This window comes from Vulpes vulpes, chromosome 6 (genome assembly GCF_048418805.1).
Source record: "Vulpes vulpes isolate BD-2025 chromosome 6, VulVul3, whole genome shotgun sequence".
NCBI lineage: Eukaryota > Metazoa > Chordata > Mammalia > Carnivora > Canidae > Vulpes > Vulpes vulpes.
Window position 1 is genome coordinate 34,639,772 of NC_132785.1, and position 26,981 is coordinate 34,666,752.

The 26,981-nt window shown below is 35.1% G+C and overlaps 1 pseudogene; it reads left to right on the plus strand.

Annotated features, from left to right (window-relative positions):
* Positions 1 to 3,570: 3,570 nt before the first annotated feature.
* Positions 3,571 to 26,981, plus strand: part of LOC112910245 (proteasome subunit alpha type-1 pseudogene) — a 177,009-nt pseudogene continuing 153,598 nt past the window's right edge.

Here is a 26,981-nt window from a genome sequence, read left to right on the forward strand (position 1 = left end):
ATGCAATCCTAATCAAAATCCAGGATTTATGTTGTGGGGGAATTAATAATGATTATACAAAATTTATAAAAAATACAAAACAGCAAAAGCCAAATATAGCTATGTCCAGCACAATTGGATAAATTATACTTTGAAATATCAAGGTATACTTGTAAGTTATAATAATTAGTTAAGTGTGTTTTTGGTGCAAAGATAAGCCCATAGAATAATGAGTCACTTAGTTCAGGAGATTACCCTATCATATATAGCCACTTGATTTTTGTCAAAAGTGACAGCCAACTACAGTGGGAAAATGAATCTTTCCCAAGAATCAGAAACTTTTTCTGTGAGGTGCTAAATCATAAACATTTAAGGTTTTGCAGGCCATGTAGACTCTATTGCAACTATTTAATTCCACCTAAAAGCATTAGAAGATGAGATGTCAACAAATGGTCACAGTTATGCTCCAAAGAAACCGCATAAATGAACTCTGAAATCGAGTCATACAATTTTCATGTCACAGTATGTTATCTTTTTTATTTATTCTAACTACTTAAACATGTAAAATTTTTTTCTTAGGTCATATGTCATACAAAAGCAGATTTGCTTATTGGTCATGTCTTTTTGGACTACTAGTGTTTCATGTACTAGTGTACATGATCAGTTGAATATTGACATGAGAAAGATATCATTACCCCTACTTGACATGATACACACAAAAAAATCACTTTCAAAAGTACTGTAGGCCCAAACATGAAACAGAAAGTTTTATAGATTCTCTAAGTTAACACAGTAGAATATTCTCAGTAGCTTGAGGTAAACAAATCTCTTCTTTAAAATGTTGTTTTGGAAACCACAGTCTTGGCACTCAGAATGTAATTCTTAGAGAATTCGTGATAATTTTCAGGCCTTTTTAATGAAAAGACTTAAAGGGTCTTTTTTTTTTTTTTTATTGTTGTTGTTGTTGCTGTTTTCTAAACAAATGTAACCATAACCTTACATTATCACTTCCAAATGATTTGATGAATAGTCTTTTATTCAACGATATCAATCAATAATTATGACAAAGGTAATATAAATTTAATAATTCAAATTACCCCATGAGGGCAGCCCAGGTGGCTCAGCGGTTTAGCGCCGCCTTCAGCCCAAGGCTTGATCCTGGAGACCCGGGATCAAATCCAGTGTCAGGCTCCCTGCATGGAGCCTGCTTCTCCCTCTGCCTGTGTCTCTGCCTCTCTCTCTCTCTCTCTCTCTCTCTCTTTCTCTCATGAATGAATAAAAATCTTAAAAAAAAATTACCCCATGAAATTCTTAGTAAGTATTCTGTTTGTGTATTTATTTGTTCATGGTAACAATACACAAGAATTATCAAGGTCACAGGAGTGGGTGGAAGATGCCAAGTCCCATAGCCTAACTGGTTTATTTTCCAGATTCATATGGTAAAGATCAAATATATTAAGCAGGATGGGCAGCCCGGTGGCTCAGCAGTTTAGCTCCGACTTCAGCCCAGGGCATGATCCTGGAGACCCGGGATCGAGTCCCACGTCAGGATCCCTGCATGGAGCCTGCTTCTCCCTCTGCCTGTCTCTGCCTCTCTCTCTCCCTCTCTGTGTCTCTCATGAATAAATAAATACAATCTTTAAAAAATATATATTAAGCAGGACATAATTTAGGGCATAAGTGACTGGGGGAATCGATGGCATGGATGCTTACATGACTACCATATAGAATTCTCCCTTTTGTATACTGAATGGAAAACCTATGTTGAGGCTGTTCATTCTGAAAAGTCATCATGCAGTCTCAGCTGAAATATTGATAGTCAAAGCTTAGGTAGGTTATCCTATAGAAGGCAGCTTGAAATTCACAGATGTGAACCAAAACAAAACTATTAGAGGAGCATCATGTTCATCCTAGTAAAATGGCAAAATACCAAGTCTGAAGGCCTGGACATAAATGGCTTAAAGGGGTAATGAGTATTTTTGACCTTTGACTTAGCTTTCTGGTTATGTAATAGTTATGCTTACATATTTACGGACTAGCTTTATGTTTATGTGTCTGCAAAAAATACCTAGAAGTTGGCAAGGGTGAAGCATCTTTTTTTAACATCTTTTAAGTCAGAACCAGAGCATGGCATAAAATATAGTTGAACCTCATTATTAGCAGATCTCATACTTGCAAATCTGTCTGCTTACTACAATCTCTCTGCAACCCACGATTCGTTCTTAGTGCGTTTTTAGTCATTTGTGGACATATTCATTATTGAAAAATTTGAGTCACCTGATGCTGTATTCCCAGGTGAGGTAAAACAAGCTGATCCTCTGCCTTCTTAGTTAATCAGGGTTTAAATTAGGAAATAAATTGAACATTGAGCATGTAAGAGCATTCTGATAGGATACCTATTGATTTTATCCATTTTTTAAAAACTTCTTTTTACCTGTAGAAAGCAGCAAATTGGTACCAGAGACACAATTAAATAACATTCTAATTCTTTCATTAAAAAAAAAAATCATTAAATACAACCAACTTAAAGGTCCTCTGAAATTGCACTCTTCTCATAGATGTAGAAATTAGGTGTCAGAGAATAATGCCTTAACCAGTCATAGAGCAGTACAAATGGATAAAAGACTCCAATCTCATGTTTTTTTTTCTTCTTCTAAATAGAATAAACTTTATTTTCCTCCCACTTTATCTGTATTTTGAAAACAGACTAATTATAATAATAATTGCTATATACAGCAGTTATCTTGTTGCAGGCACTAATTGAAGTTGGAAATATTAACTAATTTTATATTGTTAACAACCCTATCATTAAGTACATTTCCCAGAGAAGTTAAGTATCTCACCCGAAGTCACAGAGCTTATAAATAACAGAACCTAGAAGTAAACAGGACCTCTGAGTGACCCTTTCCTTACTTACTGGAAATAAGTTTGGAGATATATATATATATATATATATATATATATATATATATTTTTTTTTTTTTTTTTTTCCTTTAGGACACATACATTTAACATTTACATTTCAGTGTCAACGGTATTTTATTATGTGTCTGGAAACTTCTGAAGTGAAAGGATTGTTTATTTTCCCAATTTTTCTGTCAAAAAAAAAATAACAGGCTGAAAGAGATATTTTTGTTTTATTTTGAATCTTCTCTTTGACGACCTTTACGGATGGTCACAGACCCTCAGTTGAGCTCTGAGGCGGAGGGTCCCAGCGGCACCTCCTCCATTTGCCTGATGTCATCCCCTGCTGCTGAGGGACAACATGAGGGGACTCTGCCAGTTCACACCTGAGCCTCCAGAAAGGTGGGCTGAGAGAGGAAGGAAAGAAACAGACCATTCTAGACTAGTCGGTGGCGGGAACAAGCACAGGAACTTACTTGGATGGCTTGTCTTTGCTGAGCAGGTCTTCTGAGCACCTTCCAGAATCTCAAAGGTCTATATAGAGGACCTAAGCCCGCTCGGCCACCTGCGTCTGCCGCAACACTTTGCCCTTCAAAGTGCTTTCCCGGTGGGGAAACTAGGGGGCGGAGCCTATAGGCCAAGGCCCGGGGAAAGGGGAGGGGCGGTGGGGAGCTCCGAATTGCCCGGATGGAGCTTTACCCCGCCCACAGCCACGTGTTCCTCAGGCCTTCTTCCGAGGACTCCCGTGATGCCTTGCCTGGAAGCACGTCAGGCGGGCTGCGCGTGGCCGGCGCAGCCTCAGAGAGGTCTGGCGTGGAGCTAAAGCCGAGCCAGCCTTCCCGACAGCCTGAGACAGCTAAGTAGGGCCAGGGCCTGACGCGCTCCACGCAGGACTCCGCTTGTCCCTCTTGTCCCGGTGGACGGTGAGACCCAGTCGGGTCTCCTCACAGAGGAGTCAGCGGGAGGAGGCAGGCTGCTGGCTGCTGCCGCGAAGACCGAAAGCGCAGACGGACGGGCTGAGGGCCGAGGCCTGGAAGGGAGCCGCGTCGGCGGCCCTTCCTGCTTGTGGCCTGTCAGCTGCCCTCGCTGCCGCGCTGCCTCTGGGCCGAGGCGCCGCCTGGGTCAGCTTCCGGGCGTTTCTCCCCAAGTCGCTTTGCAGAGTTTGGGCGCTCTCCCGGATCTTAGGGTAAGTGGCTTTCGTCCTTCATCGCTCTCAGGTCAATTGCACACAGAGATGTGGGCAGATGGGGAATTTATTAATAGCCTATCAAAGAAAACATGTTTTCACAACCACAAAGGACTCAGGATTAAATAGACTGAGGTTGGAATTCCGACTTCAACAGTTGATGCTTTTAAGTATACTTAAAATGTGTACTTCCATGTCTTGCTGACCTTTCCGTGAAGGGAAGATAATACATATGTATCTTGAACATATGATTGAGGGAGAAAGAAATGATACAAAAAAATTCTGACCCATAAAGTTTATTTTATTTTAAAGATTTTATTTATTCATGAGACACAGAGAGAGAGAGAGAGGCAGAGACACAGGCAGAGGGAGAAGCAGGCTCCATTCCATGCATTGAGCCTGATGTGGGAGTCAATCCTGGGTCTCCAGGATCACACCCTGGGCAGGCACTAAACCGCTGAGCCATCCAGGGATCCCCCATAAAAATTTTTAAAATAAAAAATAAAAGCAATCATTCCTCAGGGTTCTGAAAAAAAAAAAAAATATATATATATATATATTGTCCTGCGTAGGTTAACTTAATTCCAGAGACTCAGGCACTGAGAGAATTATGCTTTAAAAAGACCTCTGATTTAGTGTGTGTACTTTAACACTTTAAATTGTTTGCTGTTTTCTTTATCCTCATTTTAGTCCTAACTACGGTAATTGAACTGCATTATGCCATGTTAAAAATGAATTTAAATTTGTTCCCAGTGCCTTACAAGCATAAAATAATATTCTATGTTTTCTAAATTACTCTAAATAACTACTTCAAGAATGTATTTTCCCTTTCATGTTTTGTGGTTTTAAAAATAGGTGAAAGCAAACTTCAGTTCAGCACATTCAGGATAATTGAAAGTAACAAGCCCGTTTAATCAATTTTTACCAGAAAGAGTGTAATGCATAGAAATAAAAATCAAACATGACTATTTACCTAGTGATATAAGGTTAGGTATATTATATTTTTGTTAAATGTAAATATGCAAGTAAACAACTACTATACGTGTTATGCTTCTGAGAGTCCCGGCTGAAATCAATAGAAACATTATGAAAGTGTAAGTTAATTAAGATTATAAATTACCTTTCTGCAAAATTGAATTTTTTTTTCTATAATTACTCCCTCAAGTGTTTCTTTTCACTTTTATCTTGAAGGTGAGTTTACATTTTACAATAAGCAAAAATGGTAAAAAAAAAAAAAAATCCATTTCTGGAGGGGAATAAATTAGAGTTTGATATGTGTGTTTGTGTATGTGAGACAGAGGTGAGGATACACATATGTATGCAATTTACCTATTACGTTATGATAGAAGTTCATTGCTTTGGGGCACCTACGTGGCTCTGTCCATTAAGGGTCGGCCTTTGTCCCAGTATCCCAGAGTCCTGGAATTGAACCCTACATTAGACTCCTTGGTCAATGGGAGCCTGATTCACCCTCTGCCTGCTGCTCCCCATGATTACACACTCTCTCTCACATAAATAAATAAAATCTTTTAAAAATGCATTGCTGAAATGTCTTTATTGTCTTATTAAATGAGGAAATGCCAGAATAAATATACTGGATATCCCTCCTACTAAAATATTGTCAGAAATGTTAAAATAAAATAAAATGAAATTCCTCTTTAAAATGCATGTAAGTATAACATACATGCGGTAAATTACATGCATTGTATGTGGATACAAACTTGCTTTCACCACCTAAATTAATAGACAATATAATTTATGTCTCAGAGCTCTTGTCAAGTGTCAGTCATTGTCTAAAGTATCTTTTCCAAGGTAAGTACTGTCTTCACTTTTTAAAATATATTGCTAATTTTGCCTGGTTTTATAATTTATGTAATAAGTGAACCATAAAATATATATGAGTTTATGTTGGTTTTTTAAATTCATTATTGTTTGTGAGATCATTTATTACTGTTCCTGGTAGCTGAATCTCTTATTTACATTGTTGGATAGTATTTTTACAATCAATAAACTATATTTTTCTGTTTATATATGGTGAGAATTTGGATTTGTTTTAGTTTGGGACAATTGCATAAATTTGGTATGTATGTGTGTGAAACTCTGTTAGGTATACACTCAGGGTGGTAGTGCTCACCGTTAGTGTATGTTGAGCTTTAGTAGATGTGGAGAAAATATTTTCTGATGAATTTTTAACATTTTCCATTCTTAAAAGTAGTGTATAAGAGTTCTGGTTGCCTCATTTCTTTGTCAACATTTGGTATTCTTGGGCTTTATATTTTAGTTTTGGGCTTTATATTTTAGCCATGCAGAGTTGTAGTTGTGGTTGTTTTACATTTATTTGGCATTTCTATGATGAGCAATATCATTTAGCATCCTTCCATAAATAACTTTATTGCTTATTTGTATATCTTTTCCCCCCATTGGCTGTTTAAATATTTTGACCATTTATATAATGGGTTGGGTGATTGTTTTTAAATTTTTTACCCATTTATGAGTTCTTTATACTGGATATGAAAAACAACCCTTATTAGTTGTATGTTTTAAATATCATTATTCATTCTGTGACTTATTTTCTAACTCAAAGATTCCTTTTAATAAGCAGAAGTTCCCAATATGAATGATATCCAATTGGTAAATCATCTTCTTTAGGATTCTTGGGTTTGATTACCTGTTATAAAAACTTTTGCTTTCTCTTTCCAAGGTGTGTGTGTGTTTGTGTATAAAAAACATCTAAAAATTTATGTATGGTTTTATGTCTAATATCACACTTCATCTGGAGTTAATATTTCTGAATGCTGTTAGGTATTTGTTTCATTTTATATGTATGCATATACAATCAACCCAGTGCATTTGGAGAAGTCTTCTGCATGTGAGAATCTTTATAATAAAAGTCAGTATAGTAGACTGAATGATAGTCTTCCAAACAGTATTTATGCCCAAATCTCAGGAACCTGTGAATATTAATTTATATGAGGAAAAAAAAAGACCGAAGAGATAACTAATAACTTTGAGATGAATAAATTATCCTGGATTATCTGAGTAATTACATCCTTAGAAGAGCAAGACAATAGAAGATTGGATTCAGCATAATCAGAAGAATAGGAAGAGATAAGTGACACAGAGATAGAGATTGGAGTGATGTGACTATAGGCGAGGTATTGCCTACAGCCACCAGAGCAGGAAGATTCTACCCTACAGGCTCAGTAGGGACCCTGGCCCTGCTGATACACACTGATTTCAGCACAGTAGTATAGATTTTGGAAGTTTATCCTCAGGGGGTATGAGACAATAAATTGCTGTCAGAGTTAAGCCACAAAGATTGTGATAATTTGCTGTAGCTGCCATAGGAACTAATATAGTAATCAACTTCTATCATTTTTTTCTTAATATTTAAGATTATCTTGGGATATTTAAATTCTGTAACTATTCTGTTTCATAACTCTGGGACTTGTTTGTCTGCATGGCTGACTTTAGAAGCCCTACCTCATAGATCCTGTGTTCTATTTAATCTAGAAAATCCTTAGCTAGCAATATTGCTAAAGGTGTTATAGAAACATGATTTTTCCTTTCTAGCAAATATCATTAATCTGTTCACTCAGAGGAGGTATAATTGACAAGATGATTATACCCAATTTCCTTGCATCATCACGTATTAAAAATAATAAAAAATAGACTCTAAGCCAGTTACTTTAAATCTTCTTTCTCTACTTTCAATTCCAAATTTCTAAATTTTTGTAAATCAGCGTTGATTTTAAGATATTTTTCTACATATCTTAAGATTATAATTTTTCTTTTGGTTATTGTGCTTAGCTGTTCTTTCAAATATTAAACTAACCTGACATTCTTGAAAAAATATAATATGCTTGTGAATATTTTCTTATTTATGTACTTAAGATTTTAATGAGTGAAATTACCAGTTTTTATTTCAAATATTTATTTTGTCCCCTTCTTTTTTTATTATGATAAGCAGGTCTTAGTTTATAAAGCTTTGCAGTGACCAACATCTGTCTGCCTTTGTTACTAATTTTTATTTTATGTTTGCTTTTAATTCTGTACATTTCTGCTTTCATATTGAATATCATAAAACTTTGTTATGCTTATACTGTGACTAAGCAAAAGGACTTACTGATATATACCCTGAAGGGGTTGGAATTCTTGCTTATCTGCACCATGAAACACATAAAGTCCGTTTTCCACCTGCTTTAATTGAATTTATTTTATTTTGGTGAGAACTTTTAACACAATGTCTATTTTCTCACCAAAATTTTAAGTGTACTATACAATACTGTTACCTATAGGTATGATATTGTGCAGTATGTCTCTAGAACTTACTCATCTTGCATAACTAAAACTGTAGACTCAGTGAATAGCAACTTCTCATTTCTGCCTCCCCTTAGCACCCTTCTATTTCTGCTTCTATTAATTTGACTCTATTATATGAATGCCTCATAAGTGCAATATTTGGCTTATTTCACTTAGCATAATGTCATTTAGGTTCATGTATGTTGTTGCATATGTCTGGATTTTTTTAAGGCTGATAAAAAAGAATATTCAGAATAGTGTTTACTTATGGTAGGAAAGAGGACTAGTTGTACAGTTTAGAAGGAAAACAGAAGTAGAATTCTATTTCTTAAGCTGGGTGAATGGTACATCGTTTTATAATTCTATATGCCATATATATATACCTTATTAGAGTGTAAAAATCAATATAATACATAGCTTATAATGAAAATTACAAAATAAATGATAGAAATCCCTGACTTGATTATTTTAAGATACATGGAACAAATCTCCCACCTGAGAGTGGTAATAAAAAACCAACCAAACAAAAACTAGAAAATGTTTGATTAGAGTTATCTTAGAATTGCACAAGATTGCACAGTATTAATGGGATAAAATTCAGAAGTTGGAAATACAAACATGCAAGTCAAGAATTTGGGGACAGTCTACACCTGGAAAGCATTTTTAACATTAAGTAGCTTAATTTTAAAGAAATAAAATGAAATTATCATGTATACAACAATAACAACAATAAATGAAGGCAAAGAAAAACTTTTAAAGCTGAGAAAGAAAAAATTATTTTTAAATATAATTGATGATTGACTTGTCATATAAAATACTAATCAGAAGACTATGGAATGCTATCTTCAATGAACCAGCTTAAAATAATTGCTAATTTAGAATTATGTAGCCAGTGAAAATACTGTTTAGTAATAAAGTTATAACAAATGTAATGTTCACACAGTGACAGAGAAATTATAATTGTTTCAATTTGAGACATTATACTTCATTGTTATACATAAGTGTTATACATTTATACATAATGTTATACATTTACACAATGTGCATAAATGGAGGAGTTGTGTTTTGCAGTAATGTAAAAACTCTCAAATGTATGATTTTTTATTGTAGTTAACATCTGATTATTAATTTCCCTCCATAAACTCAAAATCAGTATAGATATAGAGATTGGCAAACTTTGTCGCTTATCATGTACAACAAATGTTCTCATTCATTTGGGGAATATAAATAATAGTGAAAGGGAATATAAAGGAAGGGAAAAGAAATGTTGGGAAATATCAGGAAGGGAGACAGAACATACAGACTCCTAACTCTGGGAAACGAACTAGGGGTGGTGGAAGGGGAGGAGGGCGGGTGTTGGAGGGGAATGGGTGACGGGCACTGAGGCGGACACTTGACGGGATGAGCCCTGGGTGTTTTTCTGTATGTTGGTAAATTGAACACCAATAAAAATTAATTAAAAAAAATTAGTGGCCTAAAACAATATGAATCTTATTTCTCACAATTATGTGGATCAACTGGATGGTTAAAGATAATTTAGCAGGGGAATTTGGCTCTCCATCATGTGATCTCACATTCTGCTTCAGCATAGACGAAACTTGGTTCTACTGAAGTGGCTGTGTTCTTCATAGGAAGAGTTAGAGAAAATGTGCCAGGCCTCTTGAAGTCTAGGCTCCAGTCAGACATTGTGGCATTCATAGCACATTCGCTCAGGCAAAGCAGGATATTAGGATGGCTTAAATTCATAGAAGAAAATTACCTGTACCATGTGATAGTACAAAAGGTAATTTTGCCTTGCAAAAGGTTGAGCATGAGGAGGAATGCAATCAGTATACCAGAAATTATTCTTACTTCCTGGCATTTTTGGCAAAGTAAAATGAAAGGCACTGCACAGTGTAGGAGATCTCATATGTATGGAGGCTGAGAAAATTAACGCCATTCCACCTCAAGTTTAGCATTAGCACAAGTATAGCCATCTCAGGCCCCGTGAATAAGAGCTGACCTTTACAGGAAAAACCGCAGAACACCCTTGACAGAGAGTCCCATATCAGAATGAGTACAGAGCTTAATGCCCTTGACAGAAAGTCCCATATCAGAATCAAAACAGAGCTCAGAACGCCCTTGACAGAGACAGAAAGTCCCGTATTGGAATGAAAACAGAGCTTAAGAAATTCCTCCACCCCTTCTGAAAATCCCCTAGACCAGCCCATAAAAACCCAGCTGTAACCCCCCTCGGGGTCCAAGTCCCTGCTCCGCTGTGTCGGGTATACTTGGACCCAAGCTCGGCTCCCCGGTGGTTTTCTCGGATTCGTAATCTTGGGCACAACAATATGCTCATTTTTTAACAGCAAACATAGCTTTATTATATAATGCAACAGTAGATGCATAGCTTTAAGGGACCGTTTAAGCCAAGGCAATCACTTTCCTATGTATGAACAATGATCAAAATGAAATTTGAAATTAGAAACACAGTATCATTTACATTACCAGCACTCACAATGAAATACCTAGGTTTAAATCTAATGACTACATATTATATAACTATGGTAGGTTTCCTTACCCTCTGATTTTCCCTTGGATTCAGCATGTTAAAAACCTCAACAGACTATTAGAAGACAGATGGAGAAATACATTACAGATATATACCCTTCTATGCTCTCTGCATTGCCATTATTCTAGCAATTACTATTTGATTAATGTCACATAGTCACTTGTTTTGGGGGTCAGAAATCTGGTAACACCATTGATTTCCCCTTCAGGCATATGGGTATAATGGCTTTTTACTGAGGCTACTACCAGAATGTTGCTTCAAATACTTGCTGTCCTTTAAACCTGTACACAGCTCTTCTCTTTAAATTCTGCTTTCATTAAATACTTGTCAAGTAAATCCTTAATTTAAATTAATCATTTTTATTGATAACTTTAATTGATAAACATTTTAAAGCAGTTATTTGAACATTACATTGACATATAAGAAACTTAAAAATCACTTCATTTAAATCTGAGTATTTTCCTTAAATGTCGGGCTGACCTATGATTTTAATATAAAGACTAAATGTGATTCACATGTCTTATTTTTCTATGTGTCTTTTTTGTTGTCCTTTTAGGCTTTTTTAAGTAGAATGAAACACAAAATTTGGGGTTGTTTTTACTCCTAGAGAAAAATTGAAAATATTTTAATTTTTTCCTTTGCAAATGTAGGTGTAATTCTTTAGAAAACAAAACAAAAAAAAGAAATCAGATATACCACAGACAATATGAAGTCTTGTTTTTATATAGGTCAAGCAGTGACAGAAGGCTAAAACCTGTTAAATTGCAGTTAGCATACAATTTAATTCTAAATAGTTGAAGATTTTTCATAGTATTTATTTTCTCACTGAAAATGACTAACATTGAATTACTATTTAAAATTTGTGAGATATTCAGATAAAGCCTGAATATTTTGACCTACAATAAAGGGATTGGAAGAAAGCTTATTTTATACAGCATCAAAAATTACTTTAGTAAAAAGATATAGCACCAAAAGGAACATAGTATGTTTGCAGTTTCTATTTTTGCTCCATTGTGTAAACTTGTGACATTATTAATGCTTAGGCATTAATAGAGAAATTTCCTTTTCTTAGAGAAATTTCTTAGAGAAATTTTCTTTTCTCAATATAACAGTTGTGAAATAACAGAAATGTATTTGGACATACAATGAAAAAAATGTCTCAAAAGAGTAACATCAAAAGAATTTGAATTTTTAGTGCCAATGAAAGTAATGACCAATTAATAAGATTATTGAGTATAAGCTTGGAAAGTTCGTGTTTGTCACTGTAGCACCATAAAGGCTACTCCTATTTCCTTCTCATTGTATATGCACATGTTACTTTCATAGCAATTACAGAATGTTAGCAACTTAGAGAAGTACAGATCCTAGGAATATCCTTCTTGATCAAATGCAATCAAACAATGTAGAAGTGATGATACTGGATAGATGAAACAAAACTGTAATGAGAACTATTCTACTAAACAATTAAAAGCCTGACTAGAAAAGTATAAAGGCTTATCTTGGAGAAGCTGTGGGAAAATAGGTACTTCCCTGAATTACTTCTGGGGTTGTTACTTGATACAATCCTTAATGAAGGAAATTTGCTAATATGTAGTAGGAAATATATATGTTTACCTTTGAAAAGTCCCACTTTTAGGACATTATTCTGAAAATACACATCCAACAGTCCATTAACTGATAAGCAGTAGTTACTCATTGGACCATTATTTATGGTTATGAAATATATAAACCTGTATTCCATGCATAATTAATTGAATAAACCATGCTTCTGACAGACAATAAAATCCATTGTAATTTTAAAAAACATTGACAATAATCTTTATTAACTGGTATTGTTATTTCCATAATGTATTGGTTTTTTTTTTCCATAATGTATTGTTAATTGAAAATAGAAAGTACAAAAAAGTATGTATAGTAGGGTACAGTTTGTATAAGAAAAATAAAATAACATGTGAATATATCTCCCTATTTTTTTCCCCTAAAAGTAGCAGAAAAAGAATAATGCAGAAAGAAATGAGAATGAGTACCTACAGAGGGGTAGATGGATATATTAGGTTATTAACGTTAATATTTTTATTTTCTTTTTTCTTAATGGCTTTTACTTCTTTATAGTTTGGCTGAATCTACTGACAAATAGAATAGGGCTATAGAATAAACATAGGGTTCACATAGCATTACATGGGCAGCCCGGGTGGCTCAGCAGTTTAGTGCCCGCTTTCAGCCCAGGGAGTGATCCGGAGACCAGGGATTGAGTCCCACGTTGGGTTCCCTGCATGGAGCCTACTTCTTCCTCTGCCTGTGTCTCTACGCCGCGCTCTCTCTCTCTCTCTCTCTCTGTCTCTCATGAGTAAATAAATAAAATATTTTTTTAAACAGCATTATATGACTGGGCCTTACATAATTTTGAAATAGGACACTGAAATATCTAGGTTAAAAAAGTGAAAGGGAAAGGTTTTTGTCTAATCCTCATATAATGACTCTTGATTCAAAATTAGTAATTTGGTGAAATGTGATTCTCTTTGAAGCAATTCAATATTATTTTGCTGTTTGTTCAGTGAGTTTTCAGAAACACTTCAAATACTTCATGACTGATTATACACTTAGAATTCTATTTTGAGATGATAATCAGGGAAAAGAGAAAAGGTTAAAATTTATCAGTGACAAATACAAAAAAGTGCATAGTTGTAAAACTCTTGTAATAAAAAATATTAAAGTACAACTGTTACTTTGCATATTAATTCATCTTAGAAAACATTCTCCTGAAGATGAACAGCAGGAATGTGAGTCTAATTTCAAGATATTCAACTTTTGTATAACTCCAAATGGTGCAAAATACCTAATTTGATGAGTCTTAATGAAATGTTGTAAAAAGAAATTAACTTTGTAAAGTCAATTTCTTACTTAGAGAAATGCACAAATGTATTATGAGTTTCAGTAGACTGTATTAATAGAAGTTTCCTATGTAACTTTTTCCTTCATAGAGACAGAATGAAAGATTTCTCTTTTAAGGACTTTAAATAATTACTTCAAATCTCCTAATTTTTTTTCTCAAATAGGATTGAGATATGTCCACTAATTATTGTATAATTAGTACTGCCAGAATACCAATTTTACACATATCCTGGATTTTACCTATTTGTTTTCACCTTTCCTGGTCCTTCCATCATTGTATTTCATGTTGTTTGTATTATATAGAATGAATGTAAGTGGTACTCCAAACTTGAACATTGAAACTTTTTATTTTTTATTTTATTTTTTAAAAATATTTTATTTATTTATTCACGAGACACACAGAGAGAGAGAGAGAGGCAGAGACACAGGCAGAGGGAGAAGCAGGTTCCATGTAGGGAGCCCGATGTAGGACTCGAACCCAGGACTCCAGGATCACACCCTGAGCGGAAGGCAGATGCTCAACCACTGAGCCACCCAGGAATCCCCCTGAATGAAACTTTTTAGCATAGATAGCTGGTCTAGATTCTTTAGCCTTAATAGGACTTTTTTTTTAAGTAGACTAGGTTAGAGTTTGTATTATTCATATATCTGATTTCTCTCTTCTCATCAGGTTATTTAGAGCATCACCCTATAAGTATCTAAGTTGAAAAAAACAATAGCAAAAAAAAAAAAAAGAAGAAGAAGCAAGTCCTTTTAAATCTGGTCAGTAATTTTTACTTTATTTATATTTCCACATGATACTCTGATTAAATAACTTAAAATTTTATCTGATTTATTTTTAAATATATGTATTCATACCTTTCAATGATGTATCTAAATTATTCTTGTATTTATTTTTATTCTATGTCATGTAAGCTTTAAAGAAATTCAAAAGGTATTGGAGATGTAACGTTATTTTAAGAAACCTTTTATTTTTTTTAAAAGATTTGTTTATTTGAAAGAGAATGAAAAAGAGAGAACATGAGCAGGGGGAGGGGCAGAGGGAGAAGCACATTTCACGCTGAGTGGCGAGCCTGATGGGCCTGGATGCAGGGCTCCAGTCTGGGACCTGGGGACCATGACCTGAGCTGAAGACAGACACGTAACCAACTGAGCCACCCAAGAAAGCTCTCTTAAAAACAGATTGTATTAGTAAGTATAATGACTAGAATTGTGATATTTAGGCATATAGAAATAAGAAACTAAAGATTATCTCCAACAAAGAAATGAAAATATGCCAAGTAATTCAACAGACCCAAATAGTAGACGCAGAGCCAGGAGAAAATTTAACAGGAAATCATATGTCAGCCAGGGCAGTGTTGCACTTATGAAGTGTCATAAAAAAAAAAAATCCCCTTATTTGGCTGACTACACCTTCTTCCACCCTGAGAATATTTGTTTTCTAAACTCAGACCATTAGGAATTTTGCTACTTGAAATGATATCAGTAGGTTATAATTCCACTTTAAGCTGGAGGATCTAAGTCACTTTGACACGGAGAAGCACTTCAATTTATAACCCAGGTGCAAAGCTTTAGATAAAAGTTTTCTGGATATGCCTTCCCATATTTTTCCTTAACTTTGTAGTTTCCCAAGAAAACACATCTTGGGTTCACTTTGCAATACAGGCCAGATGGTGACTTTCTACACAGGCTTTGCTGTGAGTCCTGCCTCATTTAAATTTTATCTAAACTTCACCCTTTCCTAAAAACCAGTTATTCTATTTTCTCCAATTTTTTTGTGAAGTAACTCTTGTTTCATCTGGTTTGAAATCTCCCACTTTGAAATAGACCAATATACTTTAAATTTTTAGGCTAAAAATTTGTTCCTGATAGTTTTAGATTAATCGAGCTAGGACAGAAGTAAGCTATTAATAAAAATGGGCAAAAGAGCTTTTGGTAGCTTCCAATGTGATAAACCTTAGGTGAGTGACATAGTAGAGAAATACAAATAAGAATGCATAACACTAGTAATTTAGAAATTTGAAATATTTTAATTAAATGAGAAAATCTATTTTTGGCCATGAATAAAATGGCATTTATAATATAGATCAGGAAATATGAAGTGATATGAATTAGAAATGGGAATATAAAAAAAAAAAAAGAAATGGGAATATAGGATAACCTAATATAAAATTTTGTACTCTGTGAAACTTTCACAAAACAAGTATATTCTGATTAATATCCAGTGTGTTTATATAACTTAAGAATAGTGCATTGTATATGTATACATATATATATACACACATCTTACAAATTATATTCTATGTATCAAACTTGTCTTTTTCTTGCTTGTTGTCTTTTATATTATTTCATATAACATATATATTTTAGAACTAAAAGATGATAAATGAAGCTTCCCAAAGTATGTTTTTGTTAGTAGTTTCTTTTAAAAAAAAATATTTATTTATTATGAGAGACACAGAGAAAGAGGTATAGACATAGGCAGAGGGAGAAGTAGGTTCCATGCAGGGAGCCTGATGTGGGTCTTGATCCCAGTACTCCAGGATCATGCCCTGGGCCAAAGGCAGATGCTCAACTGCTGAGCCACCCAGGCGTCCCGTGTTAGTAGTTTCAAAAGTACTCTTAATTTTATATGTTCACCTGGCAAAACAGAGACAATGTAAAAATAATGTTGGCCCCAAAATGGGCAGCTCTGGAAGAGGCAGTAATTGTAGATCTCTTGCACTTACTCTTCTCTACTCTATATTAGTAATTGATAGTATTTGATAGTTGCTTTTTAGTAAAACATGCTTCATGCTGTCTGTGTTTCATAATTCCAGGAAATGAATGGGCCCATGGCAAATGATTTACATATCTTGATTTGATATTGTGGAATCAAACTATATGATCAGAGAGCTGTTTTTGGTAAATGTGTGAGTCTGTACAGGATATATGGAGGACTTGGAGGGAGATACTGATTTCAGTGATCAATGTGGCTTAATAGAGAAGAAAGTGCATGTAAAGAGTTGAGAAAAATAAATTACAAGTGTGCTAGAAGATATTCAGAATAAAAATGCAGAGGGAGAGAGCACAGAGCCTAGGGCACTTAGATTCATTCCCACTCTGAAACCATGGATTCTTATTGGGTGTTGTGGAAACTCAAACTGTATTTTTTTTAGAGAACTCCAGGGAATCTTTTTTTTTTTTTTTTTTATTCAAGTAAAATTTTAATGTCTTCAGTCAATACAACTGAAAATGTAGTGTTTTTTTTTTTTTTTTTTTTTTTTTTTTTTTATTCAAGTAAAATTTTAATGTCTTCATAACTCCAGGGAATCTTTATACACTGTCCCAGGTTGGGAGCTAGGCAGAACAATTTTCAGAAGATACATATATCTAGTTCTGTATACGGAGAATTGCAACATGTATTGGAAGATTTAAACTATACTTTCAAAAGTACTTTCTTTTTCTTTTTTTTTGTACTTTGGTTTTATTTAAAAACTCTGACATAAATATATACATTAAAGAAGCAGAGAAAAGATATGCTGTAAGTGGAGAGGAAAACTTAAAGCTGTGGCCACATAACTGTATGGAAGTCAAAGTGTAATAACTGTAGGCTATACTGGAAAGTATCTTTGCCCAGTGGTATCAATGTTTTAATGAGGGCCTTTAGGTTTGTTTGTTTTTTTAAGATTTTATTTATTTATTCATGAGAGACACACAGGGAGAGAGAAGCAGGCTCCACGCAGGGAGCCCAACGTGAGACACTATCCTGGGTCTCCAGGATCTCACCCTGGGCTGAAGGCGGTGCTAAACCGCTGAGCCACCTGGGCTGCCCAGGGGCCTTCAGTTTTTATGTAAAGTGAGTTGGGGAAACATTGTAAATCCGTTTTTGAGTGAAAGGTCTGTATTTATATATTAGGTGAGCTTTAATGCTGTGTTGAATGACCTTTATAGGAGCAAGAGTAGTACATGAGTGAGAAATTGCTTCTGGCTTGAACCAGAAAGGCAGCAACACATTGAGCTAATAGCATTCTGAGTACAATTTGGAAATGGAGGCAGTAAGGTTTCAGGTAGATTGGATAAGTCATGAGAGAAAAAGGTCATGGATGCTAATGACTTCTAAATGTGTATTTCCACATTACACATTTTCTCTGAACTTAGATTCACATTTTTTACTATATATGCTCAAGAAAAAACATTTAAAAAATGAAAATGATGATGTTATTTATGGATAAAAGTACAAAGGCAAAGAAACGTTTTTGAAAATAAATATCAGACTGATTACTGGTTCAATTTGTGGTGGAGAGGACGAAGAAAAGAAAATTATATTCTTTACTATTTTAATATTTAAAAGTTTTTATTGCATTATTAAAATGAAGAATAGAACACTGCTAGTTTCCTCATTTAGAGAGTATCAGTGCAAACATTCTATTATTTAAAGTATCTATTTATATCTATGTCTATTTAAAAATCTATGTTTGACTATATTAAACATGCTAAGATACCCACCACATTATTTAAAATCTTCATAAACATTCTTTGGTTTTCACTAATATACTTTGTGGAAGTATTTTAATTAGATTAATTTTTCTGTAAATGAGTAACATTGATCAAAAATGGTATTTTCATTCTAGCAAAATTATATATGCATTTATGATTTTTATTTGTAGATTTTGAGACAAATTGAATATCAACATTTCATAGAGTTTCAACAACTGAGATCATGCCAGTAACCTCACCTTTAAGAGAATATTTACTTATTTCTTGCAGTTATAATTTTACCTTAGCAAAAATAAAAATAATTTTTTTCTGGTCTGTGATAAAGAATGAGCTATAATGTAGACCAATATAGCAAGACACTCATGTAATTCTCTGAAGAGGTCATTGATTTAGCTTGTCTCTTTGGATTAAATATAATTAAAGGTTTCAAGAAACCCTTAATTCAGGGATCCTCAGAAGTAGAAAACTGTGTCCACACTAGTTTCTGTATGTTTCAAATGAGAAAATACCTAACCAGAATTGTTTGCAAGATCATATCATAAGACAGTGGAGTATAAAATAGAAGTATTGAGTGCCTTAGACATATATGCTTACATAGTCTGGCAGTGTCTTTTCATACTCTGACTGGATGCATTAAGCAGCTTGTATTAATCAGGTTTCTCCCAGGAGTCTGAATCAATAAGGATAGATACATACAATTGGTTCTTGGTTCATATAATTATAGAGGCTGAGAATTTCTGAAATCTGCCATCTGCAAGCTGGAGACTCAGGAAAGATAGTGGTGTAATCCAGTCTGAATCCAAAGGCCTGAGACCCAGGGGGAATTGATGGTGTAAATCCTATGGTAGGGCAGAAGAAGACCTATATCCTGGTTCAAGCAGGAAGGCAGGAAGACAAAGGGGCGATTTCTTTATCTTTTGTTCTATTCAGGGGCTCAAAGATTGAATGATGCCCATTCACACTGGGGAGTGTAATCTACTTTATTAAATTCACTGATTGAAATGCTAATCTCAATGGAGTCAACTTCACAGACCCAGAAATTATGTTTAATCTGGACACCCTGTGGCTCAGGCATATTGACACATAATATTAGCCATCCCATAGCCATACATACTTTTTCTGTATAGTTGAAAGTAAAGCAGACTTGAATAGAAGGCAAGTGATCTGAAGTTGTCTTTTGGTGAGATCAACTGTATCACTGTCATTGACCAAAACTACTGGAAACTGGATAAAAATGGAGGAGTTTCAGGATAGGCCAGCATAGAAGGGATGATGTAAGTATGGTGAAATATTGGCTAGAGTAGAATGAAACAATGCAAGCTTAGAATTTATGTGCCTTCCACTGCTATGATAAAAATGGATTGCTGGATCTATCAACTAAAAGAGAAGAGGTGAGAAAATACTAATCTGATAAGGTTTCCCTTGAATTAAATGAAAAAAAGGAAACAAAACCAGCTTATATAATTAACTTTAATATAGGTGCAAAAACAACTATATGGGAGGGGATGTCTTAAAATAAAAATTGATTATCATTAAAAATAATAGGGGTGTGTGTGTGTTTATGTATATCTGTGTACAGGTATATAGATATTTCACATCAGAGTATACAATCGGTAAAGTTTTACTAAACATGTTTACATACATATTCTCTGAATCCTTTGTTGACTATTTGTTATGTAAAGCTCTTAAATCTAGCTAGAGTATACATTGTTATTAGATATAATCTATGCATCTTATTCACTTTTTGCAATTATCTTCTTCTATCACTACTGCTTATTGAATAATCAATATAGTTCTCACTTATTCTAGATGTTTATTTGTAATTCTATTTTAAATTGTTTATTCTGGTTCATTTTTTCTGTTATTTTTCTCATGCAGAAAATCCAGTGATTTGAAGGTGTATAATTATCATTCATTTTAATGTTCTCACTCATATATTCTCTATTTTCTTGGATTTAACTTCATAGATAAGACTCAAAACTAGTTTTCAAGTTACTATCTAAGAATTTAGGACTGTAAGTCGAATTATAATCGTGCAGTGAACTCAAGAACATTGAAGTCTGTGTTAGATCTTATACACAACTACATGTGTTTTATTTTTACAAGATTTCCTTTTCTGTTTCTCATTTATTCCTCCACATTTTTTTATTGAAAAAATTCTGTATAGAAATTTTTATGATAGACATTATGCTAGGCTCTGAGCACACAATATTGAGCAGATATAGTTCAGGTTCTGATGCGATTCCAGTCTAGGGAGAAAGGTATAATCACACTAATTACTAATTGAAGTATAATTACAAACTGTGATGATGTAAAGAAAAGGAATAAAGTTCTATAAGCGTATATAACAAAGACTCTTACCTCTACTGGTGATTAAGGAACAGCTTCAGTAAGAAACTGATGATCCCTAAGACCTAAAGAAAGATTAAAAATAGATTAGTTGAAGGGAGGGAAAGGTGTTTTTAAGGTGTGTGTCCTGTGGTCCTGTGGCAAGAAATGATGGGATTAAAAAGCAGAGAAAAAGGTCAATATGAGGCAACTGATTGCTATTTATACATAAATGTAGCTTAGTCATATCTCACAAAAGGCTTTGTACCCATTGTGAGTGGAAATGATTGGCAGCTAAGTCTAAGAGTAATCTGTTCAGATTTGCATTTTGAGAGCATCACTTAATATATAGTGCAAAGAACATATTAGGAAAAAAAAACAGGTGATGCAGAGAGACCAGTTTATGGTTATTGCAATTGTCCAAGCAAAATGCATTGGTAACTTGGGTTAATAATACTTATATTTTTTGTAATGAATAACTTTTTGATACATCAGGAATTTTGTTGCATAAACTCATATTCTGTACTATTTAATATAATATTTTTCATATTATTATTTTCCTACTGTTTTAACATTTTCAGTTTGAATTATCAAATATATTAGTATCATTAACTATTTCCTTATAGTGAAGTTTTTTCCAATATGAGGTATGTTTTAAGTTCTCAAAAATAAACATTAAAACTTTAATTTTATTTAAGTTTTAAAACTAATTTTTAAAAATTTGAATATAGTTGACACACAATGCTACCTCAGTTTCAGGTGTATAACAGTGTTTCAACATCTCTGTACCCTATAGATACTTACCAAGAGTGTAGTTACCTTCTATAACCATACAGTACAATATGTGATTTATAGAAAAATTGTGGACATAGTACAGAGATTACTCATATATCTCACACTCAGCTTCCTCTAACTGTATTTGTCACAATAAATATACCCATATCAATATTCTTTATATTTCTTTAGTTTTTAACTAATGTCCTTCTTATGTTGCAGAATTGTATTAAGATAAGAACACCATATTTCTAAATCTAAATCCTGTCTTAGACTTTACACTGTGGCAGCTTCACAGATTTTTCTTTTCCTGATGACCTTTAGAGTCCTATTTTGTAGAATGTTCCCCTGCTGAGATTTCAGTAATGTTTTTCTCATGATTAGACTAGGGTTGTGGTATTTTTGGAGGAAGACCACAGAGGTAAAGTATCATTCTTTTTTTTTTTTTTTTTAATTAACTTTTATTGGTGTTCAATTTACCAACATACAGAAAAACACCCAGTGCTCATCCCGTCAAGTGTCCACCTCAGTGCCCGTCACCCATTCCCCTCCAACACCCGCCCTCCTCCCCTTCCACCACCCCTAGTTCATTTCCCCGAGTTAGGAGTCTTTATGTTCTGTCTCCCTTCCTGATATTTCCCAACATTACTTTTCCCTTCCTTTATATTCCCTTTCACTATTATTCATATTCCCCAAATGAATGAGAACATACACTGTTTGTCCTTCTCCGATTGACTTATTTCACTCAGCATAATACCCTCCAGTTCCATCCACGTTGAAGCAAATGGTGGGTATTTGTCGTTTCTAATTGCTGAGTAATATTCCATTGTATACATAAACCACATCTTCTTTATCCATTCATCTTTCGATGGACACCGAGGCTCCTTCCACAGTTTGGCTATTGTGGCCATTGCTGATAGAAACATCGGGGTGCAGGTGTCCCGACGTTTCATTGCATCTGAATCTTTGGGGTAAATCCCCAACAGTGCAATTGCTGGGTCGTAGGGCAGGTCTATTTTTAACTCTTTGAGGAACCTCCACACAGTTTTCCAGAGTGGCTGCACCAGTTCACAGTCCCACCAACAGTGTAAGAGGGTTCCCTTTTCTCCACATCCTCTCCAACATTTGTTGTTTCCTGCCTTGTTAATTTTCCCCATTCTCACTGGTGTGAGGTGGTATCTCATTGTGGTTTTGATTTGTATTTCCCTGATGGCAAGTGATGCAGAGCATTTTCTCATGTGCTTGTTGGCCATGTCCATGTCTTCCTCTGTGAGATTTCTCTTCATGTCTTTTGCCCATTTCATGATTGGATTGTTCGTTTCTTTGGTGTTGAGTTTAATAAGTTCTTTATAGATTTTGGAAACTAGCCCTTTATCTGATATGTCATTTGCAAATATCTTCTCCCATTCTGTAGGTTGTCTTTTAGTTTTGTTGACTGTATCCTTTGCTGTGCAAAAGCTTCTTATCTTGATGAAGTCCCAATAGTTCATTTTTGCTTTTGTTTCTTTTGCCTTTGTGGATGTATCTTGCAAGAAGTTACTGTGGCCGAGTTCAAAAAGGGTGTTGCCTGTGTTCTCCTCTAGGATTTTGATGGACTCTTGTCTCACATTTAGATCTCTCATCCATTTTGAGTTTATCTTTGTGTATGGTGAAAGAGAGTGGTCCAGTTTCATTCTTCTGCATGTGGATGTCCAATTTTCCCAGCACCATTTATTGAAGAGACTGTCTTTCTTCCAATGGATAGTCTTTCCTCCTTTATCGAATATTAGATGACCATACATTTCAGGGTCCACTTCTGGGTTCTCTATTCTGTTCCATTGATCTATGTGTCTGTTTTTGTGCCAGTACCACACTGTCTTGATGACCACAGCTTTGTAGTACAACCTGAAATCTGGCATTGTGATGCCCCCAGCTATGGTTTTCTTTTTTAAAATTCCCCTGGCTATTCGGGGTCTTTTCTGATTCCACACAAATCTTAAAATAATTTGTTCTAACTCTCTGAAGAAAGTCCATGGTATTTTGATAGGGATTGCATTAAACGTATAAATTGCCCTGGGTAACATTGACATTTTTACAATATTCTGCCAATCCATGAGCATGGAATATTTTTCCATCTCTTTGTGTCTTCCTCAATTTCTTTCAGAAGTGTTCTATAGTTTTTAGGGTATAGATCTTTTTCCTCTTTGGTTAGGTTTATTCCTAGGTATCTTATGCTTTTGGGTGCAATTGTAAATGGGATTGACTCCTTAATTTCTCTTTCTTCAGTCTCATTGTTAGTGTATAGAAATGCCATTGATTTCTGGGCATTGATTTTGTATCCTGCCACGCTACCAAATTGCTGTATGAGTTCTAGCAATCTTGGGGTGGAGGCTTTTGGGTTTTCTATGTAGAGTATCATGTCATCGGCGAAGAGGGAGAGTTTGACTTCTTCTTTGCCAATTTGAATGCCTTTAATGTCTTTTTGTTGTCTGATTGCTGAGGCGAGGACTTCCAGAACTATGTTGAACAGCAGTGGTGAGAGTGGACATCCCTGTCTTGTTCCTGATCTTAGGGGAAAGGCTCCCAGTACTTCCCCATTGAGAATGATATTTGCTGTGGGCTTTTCGTAAATGGCTTTTAAGATGTCGAGGAAAGTTCCCTCTATCCCAACACTCTGAAGGGTTTTGATCAGGAATGGATGCTGTATTTTGTAAATGCTTTCTCTGCATCTAATGAGAGTATCATATGGTTCTTGGTTTTTCTCTTGCTGATATGATGAATCACATTGATGGTTTTACGAGTGTTGAACCAGCCTTGTGTCCCAGGGATAAATCCTACTTGGTCATGGTGAATAATTTTCTTAATGTGTTGTTGGATCCTATTGGCTAGTATCTTGTTGAGAATTTTTGCATCCATGTTCATCAGGGATATTGGTCTGTAATTCTCCTTTTTGGTGGGGTCTTTGTCTGGTTTCGGAATTAAGGTGATGCTGGCCTCATAGAACGAATTTGGAAGTACTCCATCTCTTTCTATCTTTCCAAAAAGCTTTAGTAGAATAGGTATGATTTCTTCTTTAAACGTTTGATAGAATTCCCCTGGGAAGCCATCTGGCCCTGGACTCTTGTGTCTTGGGAGGTTTTGGATGACTGCTTCAATTTCCTCCCTGGTTATTGGCCTGTTCAGGTTTTCTATTTCTTCCTGCTCCAGTTTTGGTAGTTTGTGGCTTTCCAGGAATGCGTCCATTTCTTCTAGATTTCCTAATTTAGTGGCGTACAGCTGTTCATAATATGTTTTTAAAATCGTTTGTATTTCCTTGGTGTTGGTAGTGATGTCCCCTTTCTCATTCATGATTTTATTAATTTGAGTCTTCTCTCTCTTCTTTTTAATAAGGTTGGCTAATGGTTTATCTATCTTATTAATTCTTTCAAAGAACCAACTCCTGGTTCTGTTGATCTGTTCCACAGTTCTTTTGGTCTCGATATCATTGAGTTCTGCTCGAATTTTAATTAACTGTCTTCTTCTGCTGGGGGTGGGGTCTATTTGTTGCTTTTTCTCTAGTTCTTTTATGTGTAAGGTGAGCTTTTGAATTTGAGTTCTTTCCAGTTTTTGAATGGATGCTTGGATTGCGATGTATTTCCCCCTCAGGACTGCTTTTGCTGCATCCCAAAGATTTTGAACGGTTGTATCTTCATTCTCATTAGTTTCCATGAATCTTTTTAATTCTTCCTTAATTTCCTGGTTGACCTTTTCATCTTTTAGCAGGATGGTCCTTAACCTCCACGTGTTTGTGGTCCTTCCATGCTTCTTGTTGTGATTAAGATCTAATTTCAAGGCATTATGGTCTGAGAATATACAGGGGACTATCCCGATCTTTTGGTATCGGTTCAGACCCGATTTGTGACCCAGTATGTGGTCTATTCTGGAGAAAGTTCCATGTGCACTTGAGAAGAATGTGTATTCAGTTGAGTTTGGATGTAAAGTTCTGTAGATATCTGTGAAATCCATCTGGTCCAGTGTATCATTTAAAGCTCTCGTTTCTTTGGAGATGTTGTGCTTAGAAGACCTATCGAGGGTAGAAAGAGCTAGATTGAAGTCACCAAGTATAAGTGTATTATTATCAAGGTATTTCTTTTCTTTTTTTTTTTTTTTATCAAGGTATTTCTTGAGTTTGGTTATTAATTGGTTTAAATATTTGGCAGCTCCCACATTCGGGGCATATATATTGAGGATTGTTAAGTCCTCTTGTTGGATAGATCCTTTGAGCATGAGATAGTGTCCCTCTTCATCTCTCACTATAGTCTTTGGGGTAAATTTTAATTTATCTGATATAAGGATGGCAACCCCTGCTTTCTTTTGAGGACCATTTGAATGGTAAATGGTTCTCCAACCTTTTATTTTCAGGTTGTAGGTGTCCTTCTGTCTAAAATGAGTCTCTTGTAGACAGCAAATAGATGGGTCCTGCTTTTTTATCCAGTCTGAAACCCTGCGCCTTTTGATGGGGTCATTAAGCCCGTTCACGTTCAGAGTTACTATTGATAGATATGAGTTTAGTGTCATCATATCTATTCAGTCCTTGTTTTTGTGGATTGTTCCACTGAACTTCTTCTTAAAGGGGAATTTTAAGAGTCCCCCTTAAAATTTCTTGCAGAGCTGGTTTGGAGGTTACATATTCTTTCAGTTCCTGCCTGTCTTGGAAGCTCTTTATCTCTCCTTCCATTTTGAATGAAAGCCTTGCTGGGTAAAGTATTCTTGGTTGCATGTTCTTTTCATTTAGGACCCTGAATATATCCTGCCAGCCCTTTCTGGCCTGCCAGGTCTCTGTGGAGAGGTCTGCTGTTACCCTAATATTCCTCCCCATAAAAGTCAGGGACTTTTATTCTTTTGCTGCTTTAAGGATCTTCTCCTTATCTTTGGAATTTGCAAGCTTCACTATTAAATGTCGAGGTGTTGAACGGTTTTTGTTGATTTTAGGGGGGGATCTCTCTATTTCCTGGATCTGAATGCCTGTTTCCCTTCCCAGATTAGGAAAGTTTTCAGCTAGGATTTGTTCAAATACATATTCTGGCCCTCTGGCCCTTTCGGTGCCCTCAGGAACCCCAATTAAACGTAGGTTTTTCTTCCTCAGGCTGTCATTTATTTCCCTTAATCTATCCTCATGATCTTTTAATTGCTTGTCTCTTTTTTCCTCAGTTTCCCTCTTTGCCATCAACTTGTCTTCTATGTCACTCACTCGTTCTTCCACCTCGTTAACCCTCGTCGTTAGGACTTCTAGCTTGGATTGCATCTCATTTAATTGATTTTTAATTTCTGCCTGATTGGATCTAAATTCTGCAGTCATGAAGTCTCTTGAGTCCTTTATGGTTTTTTCTAGAGCCACCAGTAGCTGTAAAATAGTGTTTCTGAATTGGCTTTCTGACATTGAATTGTAATCCATATTTTGTAACTCTGTGGGAGAGTGGGCTGTTTCTGATTCTTTTTTTTGAGGTGAGGTTTTCCTTCTAGTCATTTTGCTCAGTGCAGAGTGGCCAAAAACAAGTTGTATTGGGAAAAGGAGAAAAAGAGAGAGAAGGAAAGAAAAGAGAAAAAGAAAAAAGAGAAAGAAGAAAA